We start from the raw sequence: 11,235 nt of genomic DNA on the forward strand, positions 1-11,235 counted from the left end.
GGTTGATGGGGGGTGGGAGGGAGGGCAGGGTGGGTGATGGGTATTGAGGAGGGCACCTTTTGGGATGAGCACTGGGTGTTGTATGGAAACCAATTTGACAGTAAATTTCATATATTAAAAAATAAAAATAAAAAATTAAAAAAAAAAGAATTAAAAAAATATATATATAAAATAAAATCAGTTTTCTTTAAAAAAAAAAAATCATTTGCTAAAAATCATTTTGCCCACAAAGAAACATGTCAACTGAAACAAAAGAACAAAGGAAAAGTGAAATCGCTATTTGATAGAAAAATAAGTCAAATAAACATAATTAAGAATATACATTATATAAAATAATGGGCATTTTCTTTCATATACAAAAAAAAATGGCACAAAAATGTAAAGTCACTGCCATTTAAGCTACATCACACATTTGAATTGTTTTACTCATCATATCACAGAAATTGTATATCCTGTACCATGCTTTTGTTGACATATTAGCAACTCAAACTATCACTAATTTTCCATGTATGAAGTATCTGTTGGATTTAGGTCTTAGGACAAGTGCATTATACTATTACTTGCTCTCAGAAGGCTCCCTATAAGATCCCTGTTTGCAGAAAGTATAGCATGAGCCCTGGAGATGGATGACCAGCTCTGCCAACTGTGTGTCCTCAGGCAAGTATATTTAACTTCTCTGTGCATTGATTTCTTCATCTATAAAATGGGTGAGTAACTGCCTCATGGGAGGTTGTGAAGATTAAAGGAGTCAATTCATGTGCAGTGCTTTCAACAGTGTCTTGAATAAGTAAATACACAATACATACTAGCTCTTGTTATGGTAGTTATCCTCTTCCTCATGCCTAAGATTACTCCTTAAAAGCATGTTAAGCAATTACGAGGAAACAGGATCTCTTTGTGCTACACTCTCATTCTTTTACTCTACAAATTATCCTACTCTCAATATAATCATTGGTTTCAAAGGAGAGCACAAGTATGACTAAGAAATATTCATCGTATCAGGAACTGCAGTTGGGCTGCAATAAATAGTCATTAAAAAAAAGCGTAAAGCAAAAAAAAAAAAAATCTTGTTCTCTTCTCTAAGAATACAGAGGTGATAGGGTGGCTCCACGAAAAGCATCAAGGACCCTGAATCATTCTATCTCCTCCATTTTCTGTGAATAGTTTTCATGTTCAAAGTTGCCTCATGAACCAGGATGACTGCTGAGCTCTAGCTAACACATTCACATTCCAAAATAGCAGAAAAGGCAAATTAATCCTCTTCCAACCAAACCCACTCCCAGTAAGAACCTTCCCAGAAGTCCCACACAACACTACCATTGAACTCAGTCAGTTGGTCACATCTACCTGAAAATAAGATTGGAAAATATAATCCTTTAGTTGGGTGTATTGCTGCTCTGAAAAAAATCTGGAGTTCTAATTCCCTAATTCAAGGATTCAGACTGTGAAATCCACTTTCTCTAATTAGAAAGACTGGTAGACCACAAAAAATAGCTCTCAAGAATATATTGATGATGACTTTATAAAGAGTTGACTGAAAGTTTGCTTATTTAGTATTTATTGTTTTAAGTTTGTTTTATTTTGTTTTGTTTTGTTTTATTGGAAATGAATGACTTTATTTAGGTAGATATTGAGACTGCATATGTACTTATTAACTCTGAAGAGAAGATACCTTAGTTTAACTAATAACTGGCTAGATCTAGAAAATGTCACAGTCTAATCTAAAATCCCCACTCTTTTTTTTTCTTTATTCAAATGTTTATTTAAATTCCAGTTAGTTAACATACAGTGTAATATTAGCTTCACATGTAGAATTTAGTGATTCATCACTTATATACAACACCCAGTGCCCTCCTCAGAACCCATCACCTATTTAATCCATCCCCCCACCCAACTCCGCTCCATTAACCCTCAGTTTGTTCTCTGTAGTTAAGAGTCCATTTCCTGGCTTATCTTTCTTTATTCCCCAATATGTTCATTTGTTTTGTTTATTAAATTCCACATGAGTAAAATTACTTGGTTTTTGTCTTTCTCTGACTGACTTATTTTGCTTTCCATAATGCTTTCTAGTTCCATCCACATTGCTGCAAATGGCAAGATTTCATTATTTTTCATGGCTGAGCATATATATAATATACCACCTCTGACAGCACAGAGCCTGCTTGGGATTCTCTCTCTCTCTCTCTCTCTCTCTCTCTCTCTCTCTCTCTGCCCCTTACCCACTTGCAAGCACATGCACTCTCTCTCCTCTCAAAATAAATAAATAAATAAAAATAAAGTCCCCTACTATTATTGTATTATTATCAATGAGTTCCTTTATGTTTGTTATTAATTGTTTCATATATTTGGGTGTTTCATGTTTGGGGACATAAATATTAACCAATGTTAGATCTTGTTGGATAGACTCCTTTATGATGATATGATGTCTTTTTCAATACCTTATTACAATCTTTGATTTAAAATTGAGTTTGTCTGATATAAGTATTGCTACTCTGGCTTCCTTTTGACTTCCATTTGCCTGGTAAATGTTTCTCCATCCCCTTACTTTCAATCTGAAGGTGACTTTAGGTCTAAAATTAGTATTTTGTAGGCAGCATATAGAGGACTCTTGTTTTTTTTTTATGCATTCTGACACTCTATGTCTTTTGATTGGAGCATTTAGTCCATTTACATTCAGAATAGTCATTGATAGATATGTGTTTAGTGCCATTTTATTACTTGTTTTGTCATTGTTTATGAAGATTTTTTCTGTTCCTTTCTAGTCTTTGTCACTTTCTTTGTTCCTTTCTGGTCTTTCTTTCCCACTCAAAGTGTCCCCTTTAATATTTCTTGCAGGGCTGGTTTAATGGTCACAAACCCCCTTAGTTTTTGTTTGTCTGGGAAATTCTTTATCTCTCTTTCTATTCTGAATGATAACCTTGCTGGATAGAGTATTCTTGGCTGCAGATTTTTCCCATTTAGCACGTTGAATATATCATGCCACTCCCTTCTGGCCTGCCAAGTTTCTCTGGTGAGATCTGTAGCTATCCTTATGGGTCTTCCCTTGTAAATTAGGGACTTCTCTTGTATTACTGCTTTTAGGATTTTTTCTTTATCACTATATTTTGCAAATTTAACTACAATATGTCTTCGTGTTGGCTTGCTTTGTTGATTTTGATAGGAGTTTTCTGTGTGTCCTGGATTTGGATGTCTGTTTCCTTTCCCAGATTAGGGAATTTTTCAGCTTTTATATCCTCAAATAAACCTTCTTCCCTTTTTTCTCTCTCATCTTCTGGTACTCCCTATGATGTGAATGTTATTACATTTGATGGCGTCTCTGAGTTCCCTAAGTCTATTCTTGTGACCCATAATTCTCTCTTTTGTTCAGCTTCATTATTTTTCATTATTCTATCTTCTATATCATTTATTCATTACTCTGGTTCCTTCATCCTTAAGGTCATTACATCCAGTCTGTTTCAAATCTCAGTTATTATATTCTTCAGTTCTGACAGGTTGTTTTTAACTCTTATTTCTGCAGTAAGGTTCTCCCTGATGTCTTCCATGCTTTTCTTAAGTCCAGCAAGTATCCTTATGATTACTACTTTAAATTCTCCATCAGGCATATTACTTATGTCTATTTCAATTAGATCTCTGGCTGTGACCTTTTCTTGTTCTTTCTTTTGGGATGAATTCCTCTGTATTGGCATTTTACCTAAGTCTCTGTCTTCTTCCATGTGTTAGAAAAGCCTGTTTTTTCCTGCTCCTGAGAGTAATGGCTTTATGAAGGAAAGGTCATAACAGTGTCCATGGTATGGCGTTTCAGGAAGTGTCTCTGGTGTGTGTTGTATGCACTCTGCTGCTGTGTTTTGACTGATTCATCCTTCAGGTCAGTTATCTGTAGAGGCTCTCCTTGCCTGCAATGGGCAGTGTTTGGACCTTGACCAGAGTGTGATGAATTTTAATTAGGTGTGCTCTGGTCTGCTTGTTAAATGAGACCTGATGCTACTTCCACTGGAACTGAAGCCTTACAGAACTCTCTGTCAGTAAATGCTGTGTGTGCAGGGGGTTCTGCTGGTCTTCTGGGGAAGGGGCCCACTGAGCTTGTCCTTAGGCACACTTACCCAAGAAAACCAGTACCAGCAGAACACAGGAGGGTGGGACTTGGTGAAGCAGGTTAAGCAGCCAGTGTTTGCACTGTGCTGTTTACTGAAGTTGGTTTATGCTTAGGGGCAGGGGAGGGAAATGGCACTAGCCAGCTCCTTTGTCCCCAGAGAGGGGGGTCCGTGCTTGCCACTCTCAGAAGCACTCCCAAAAGAGCAGATAATTTCCTCTTGTGCATCCCAGACATTTTCAGATCACTGTTTTCATGCTGTCTGTCTCAAGGTTGCTTGCCTGCCTGGAGCAGCACAGTGTACATTGGCTTCTATTCCAGCCAAGCCTGCTGACTTTTAAAACTCCAAACTTTAGGGACCTGGTATGGTGGGGACCTGTTCTGGTCTTCTGGGGGAAAGTCTCACTGCACTGAGACAGATGCAGGTTTGACCAAGGGCAGTCGCACCAGAGTACAGGGGTGTGGGATCTGGAGCAAGCAGGCTAAACAGATGGTGTCCAGGTTAGCCACCCTCAGCAGATGTCTCTGTACCTATGCCAAGGGTTGGTGGGGGGGAGTGGGAAATGGAACCCAGTGGCTCTTTTGTCCCTGGAGAAGCATCTCTGTGAATACCATCTCTCACAGATGTGCTCCAAGAAGAGCCAACAGTCTCTACTACTGTGCCTTAGGTGATCCTCAGGTCACGCATTCTATGCCGGGTTGCTTGTGTGCCTTCTCTTTAGGAGTAGGGCAGCACCCTCAGGGCTCTATGACAGCCAAACCCACAAACATGTAAAACTCCAGTGTTCGAGCCCTGCTGGTTACAAAAACTCACAAAATCAGCCACTCTTGTTTTTCCAGCCAATGGCTTTGAGAGAGTATTCTCCTTGCACATATCTCTGTGCACTCTGCTCTCTCTCACCTTTCTCTGAGACCAGGGTTTCCTCCCCTCTGCTGCACCCAAAATCCATTTCTCCCCCAAACCATGTCTCCATGCCTCCTACCTTCCTCAATGTGGCCTCTTCTCTCCCTGTGGTTGCGCAGTTTGTTCTATCAGTCCTCGTGTCTATTTCTTGGATATTCATTAGGATTTGATAGTTATCTAGTTGTGTTCAAGGGACAAGACAAACCTCGGGTCCTCCTATTATGCCATCTTCTAAAATCTCCTCCTTACTTGGTGCTTAGACATGTAAAAAGGAAGAGTAAAATACTAAGTTTAAAACAAGAATGTTTTTCTCTTAATTTCATGTATATTTTAGGTGAAGGAGATTTTATGGCCCAAAAAAGCCAAAACTATTTTTATCGAGCATGAACAAAATGAACCTAAAAAACAGATTTACCCTTGAGAAAAGGAACTCAAGGTTACTTGGTTCACATACACTTCTAATAATTTATCTCCATGGTATTACCTTTTCCAAGTGATCATCTAGCCTATATTTGAACCTATGTTAGAACTTAGTATTTCTTGAGGCAATGCACTCCATTCTTAGAAAATTCTAACTTTGAAAATTCTTATGTGTAGCCAACACCTCTTCATGGCCTCCATCCCCTCTTTCTAACTCATAGGACCATGCATCATAGCCTTGGGACTATACAAATACTTTTTTACAAGGTAGCCAATAAATATTTAAACAGAACTATCATGTTCCCCTGAGTCTTCTTTTCAATACTATAGTTGAAACTAGAGTTCAATACTAAGTTCTTATCATTTATCTTTTTGTTTCAAAATTGGAATAACTTTGTTTTACTCCACATGAAAGAAATATATTCTCACTATAAATAATTTTTAATAGAGGTGTATATAAAATGTAATGTAAAAGCCTCACTCCTAATCCCACCTCTTCAAAACAACCACAGTTAATATTTTAATGTATAAAATAGACACAGCTGGGATGGCTTTTCCAGTCCACAGCTATACCTCAGGGGCCATATTCGTGCTTATGGAAGCAGTCCTCAACCATGACAACAAGCTGGCAAATTGTAGACTCTAACCCTCATTGTAACACTAATTGGTCAAAAATGTGGGCATATAATACAAGGCTAATCAAAATCCTGCCCTGAGATTTTCATACTGGGAAGCTAAAAGAGAGAAATCTTTTCTCCCATTCTTGTTTTAGAATTATACAATGCGTATCTGTATCTGTACCATAACCAGTAAGGAGCCCTACACCAGGCTTGATCCACAACAAAGAGACCATGGCCTGAGCTGAAATCAAGAGTCAGTCACTTAACTAACTGAGCCACCCAGGTGCCACGTAATTTCTTTTAGTGTGAACTACTCAGTCCCTTCAACAAATCTCCTTTTCTGTATAAACTAATTTGAGTTGAATTTGGAACCCTAGGAGTTACTGGCTAATTCAAAGAATATCTTTTCAAATTTTTTAAATGCATCAAAAATATGTTCAAATAAGTGGGATTATAGTGTAATTACTATTATTTAACTTGTTTTGCATCTTAACTTAAAAATAATCATGGTGGGGTGCCTGGGTGGCTCAGTCAGTTAAACACCTGACTCTTGATTTCAGCTCAGGTCATGATCTCAGTTCCTGAAATCTAGCCCCACATCAGGCTCCATGCTGAGCATGGAGCCTTCTTAGGATTCTCTCTCTCCCTCTCTCTGGCCTCCCCTGCTCACACTTGTGTGCGTGCTCTCTCTCTCTCTCTCCCTCTCAAAATAAATAAATAAATATATTTTTTAATCATGGCAGGGGCACCTGGCTGGCTCAGTTGGTGAAGCATGCAATTCTTGATCTCAGGGTTGTAAGTTCAGGCCCCAATTCAAGTGTAGAGATTACTCTAAAAATTTTTTTAATCTTTTAAAAAAAAATCATGGCATTTCTGTGGCAAAACCTATACATCTCTCATCAGTTTTAAAGGCTCTCTCATAAGTTTTAAGCATTAATTTGTATAAGGTACCATTTCTTTTTTTTTTTTTTTTTAATGTTTATTTTATTATTTTTGAGACAGAGAGAGAGACAGATCATGAACAGGGGAGGGGAAGAGAGAGAGGGAGACACAGAATCGGAAGCAGGCTCCAGGCTCTGAGCCATCAGCCCAGAGCCCAACGCGGGGCTCGAACTCACGGACCGCAACATCGTGACCTGAGCCGAAGTCAGACACTTAACCGACTGAGCCACCCAGGCGCCCCTCTTTTTTTTTTAATATACGAAATTTATTGTCAAATTGGTTTCCATACAACACCTATGCTCATCCCAAAAGATGCCCTCTTCAATACCCATCACCCACACTCCCCTCCCTCCCACCCTCCATGAGCCCTCAGTTAAGGTACCATTTCTTATTTAACCAATTACCTATGGAAAATATTTAGATAATTTTTCATTTCATTCGTATAAATAATATTTCACTTATCCTTGTACATATATTTTCAGATACTTATGCAGTTAATTATTTTGAATAAACTTCTAAAAGCAAAATTGTTGGCTAAAAGGATACATACATTTAAAACTTTGATAGCTTTTATCAAATTTCCATCTAGAAAGTTGTAAACATTTCTATTTCTAGCAACTGTGTGGGCAAGTGCCCTCACCAGGACTGAGTATAATCACAGTTTAATTTTTACCAATATAGTTGTCAAATGTGCTGTCTCATTGCTGTTTTTATTTTTGGTTATCTAACTAGAAGAAAGATTGAGCATCTTTTCACTTTGGCCATTCATAATTATACTTCTTTCTCTTCTCCTTTTTTTCCTCCTCCTCTTCTTCCTCCACCTCTTTCTTTGAAAATGACATCCTGTAACAAACATAACACTCCAGGACTGATATATTGGGTCCAGAACAGGGCAGGAATATTAATCACTGCATTTATTCCAAATACTTATGGTAATGCTGTCATATATTACATACACTTTTTTGGTTACACATGAGTTAAGACAAGTGACAAAAGTTGATTCAAACTGGCTTAAGGAATAAAGGGAAAATTCGTTCATGTAATTAAGACGCCAAGGGCTATTGCTGGGTTGAAATGTACCTTGATCCACAGCCTAGCTCTGCTCTCTCCATATCTTGGCTCTGCTTGTTCTGTATTTATTCTTTTCTCAGGCAAAACTCTTCACATATGGTGTCAAGATAACCACAGAAACTGCTCACATCATCTCTGATTTAAGTCCATGAGAAACAAGAAATTGTACTTTCCTGAGGCCACCTTGATCTTCATAACTAGCATGGTGATCTTAAATAGGTGTCTTTAAGTTCATATGATTGATTTGCTAACCTTTCTTGTATGTCTATAAATCTTACATTCCTTTCTAGAAGATGAATAGAAAGACCTCACACATAACAGAACAGAAATTAGACCTCTTCCACAATCTTCAAGCACTGAAAACTGTAAATAGGCACCACTAAATCTACGCAGAATCAGGAAATGTTATAGGCCACTGCACTCTCTCACTGATTAATGACCCCCAGTCCTTTTAAAATCTTCTTGGCTAGACAGAAACTGCAGAGTCGGCTTTTGAACAAAAGTACATCTTCTCCTCAGGTGGTTGGTTGGCCTCCTGAATAAAGCTCATATTCCTTTCCAATCAACACTCACCTTTTGAGTCTTGTCTTTTCAATCAACAGGCAGCCAAACTTGGGATTCAGTAACATTCCTAGTAACAAATCTCCTAAGATTTACTATGAGTGACCTAGATCATTTGTCCACCCTGACCCAAACACTGATCAGGCAGTACAATATACTGATTGATTAAAGCCTTGGTCACCTATTCTATCACTAGGGCCAAAGGTGAAGTACCATTTAGAACTATATAGTATTGAGAATGGGAAAAGACTAAATTCTAGAAATAAGACCAGATTCTAGATATTGTTACCAAAAGAAGGGTGAAAGGAAGCTAGAGAGGCAATCAACAAATAACTCCTACAGATAGTCACGTTTATTATTAACTAAATGAACTGCCAACCAAAACCCTGATATCTTTTTCACAAATAAATTAAGTCCATGATCACTGATTCTTTCTGGAAAGAAGACTATATCTTCTACCTTCTCTTCAGGTTACTTTTGGTAGGAGTAGAGAACACATATATAATGACACGCAGGCCTAATTAGGAATTAAGAATTAAAGAAGTGGGGCTTCTGGGAAGATGGCGGCATAGGAGGACGCTGAGCTCACTGCGTCCTGCGGATCACTTAGATTCCACCCACACCTGCCTAAATAACCCAGAAAATCACCAGAAGACTAGCAGAACGGATTATTGGAGGCAAGCATAGATGAGAGGTCCACGGAAGAGGGTAGGAAGGGCGGAGAGGCGGTGCACGCTACATGGACTGGCAGGAGGGAGCTGGGGCAGAGGGGCAGCCTGCCAGCCAAGAGGAGGCCCCGAGTCTGGCTGGCAAAAGTGGAGGGGCTGTACGGAGTATGTTCTGACAGCAAGCGGGACTTAACATCTGGAAGGTTATAAGTTAACAGCTCTGCTCAGAGAACGGGAGGGCTGGAGGACAAAGGGAGGGAGAGTTGCTGAGCCCCTGATGACAGAGCTCAGCTTGGCGGGGAACAAAGGCACTTGTCAACACCATCTCCCTCACCCATCCCCCAGCCAAAATCCCAAAGGGAACCAGTTCCTGCCAGGGAACTTGCTTGCACTGTGCAAACACTGAAGGCTGTGCTTCTGCGGATCCATCCCTCCAGCGGGTCTGACTCCCTCCTGGTGCTGCAGGGCCCCTCTGGAAGCGGATCTCCAAAGGAAAAGCGAACTGAGCCTGCCCCTCCCGCCCCTGTGCACCTTGCCGATCCACCCCAGCTGATACGCCATATCCCCAGCACCACAAGCCTGGCAGTGTGCAAGTAGCCCAGACGGGCCATGCCAACCCACAGTGAATCCCACCCCTAGGAGAGGGGAAGAGAAGGCACACACCAGTCTGACTGTGGCCCCATCGGTGGGCTGGGGGCAGACATCAGGTCTGACTGTGGCCCCACCCACCAATGCAAGTTATTCAAGACAGCACAGGGGAAATGCCCCACAGTTCCACACCACTACAGGGACTATCCAAAATTACGAAATGGAAAAATTCCCCTCAACTGATCAAAAACGATTTAAACAATACAACAGAAAGTGAATTTAGAATAATAGTCATAAAGTTAATCACTGGGCTTGAAAACAGTATAAAGGACAGCAGAGAATCTATTGCTATAGAGATCAAGGGACTAAGGAACAGCCAGGAGGAGCTAAAAAATGATATTTATGATCTGCAAAATAAAATGGAGACAACTACGGCTCGGATTGAAGAGGCAGAGGAGAGAATAGGTGAACTAGAAGATAAAATTATGGAAAAAGAAGAAGCTGAGAAAAAGAGAGATAAAAAAATCCAGGAGTATGAGGGGAAAATTAGAGAACTAAGTGATGCACTAAAGAGAAATAATCTACGCATAATTGGTATTCCAGAGGAGGAAGAGAGAGGGAAAGGTGCTGAAGGTGTACTTGAAGAAATGATAGCTGAGAACTTCCCTGAACTGGGGAAGGAAAAAGGCATTGAAATCCAAGAGGCACAGAGAACTTCCTTCAGACATAACTTGAATCGATCTTCTGCACGACATATCATAGTGAAACTGGCAAAATACAAGGATAAAGAGAAAATTCTGAAAGCAGCTAGGGATAAACATGCTCTAACATATAAAGGGAGACCTATAAGACTCGTGACTGATCTCTCTACTGAAACTTGGCAGGCCAGAAAGGAATGGCAGGAGATCTTCAATGTGATTAACAGAAAAAATTTTTCCCTGAGAATCCTTTATCCAGCAAGTCTGTCATTTAGAATAGAAGGAGAGATAAAGGTCTTCCCAAACAAGCAAAAACTGAAGGAATTCGACACCACTAAACCAGCCCTATAAGAGATCCTAAGGGGGATCCTGTGAGACAAAGTACCAGAGACATCACTACAAGCATGAAACCTACGGACATCATAAAGACTCTAAACCCATATCTTTCTATAATAACACTGAATGTAAATGGACTAAATGCACCAACCAAAAGACATAGGGTATCAGAATGGATAAAAAAACAAGACCCATCTATTTGCTGTCTACAAGAGACTCATTTTAGACCTGAGGACACCTTTGGATTGAGAGTGAGGGGAAGGAGAACTATTTATCATGCCACTGGAAGTCAAAAGAAAGCTGGAGTAGCCATACTTATATCAGACAAACTAGACTT

The sequence above is a fragment of the Panthera uncia genome (genome assembly GCF_023721935.1).
Source record: "Panthera uncia isolate 11264 chromosome B3 unlocalized genomic scaffold, Puncia_PCG_1.0 HiC_scaffold_1, whole genome shotgun sequence".
In the NCBI taxonomy this organism is placed as follows: Eukaryota; Metazoa; Chordata; class Mammalia; order Carnivora; family Felidae; genus Panthera; species Panthera uncia.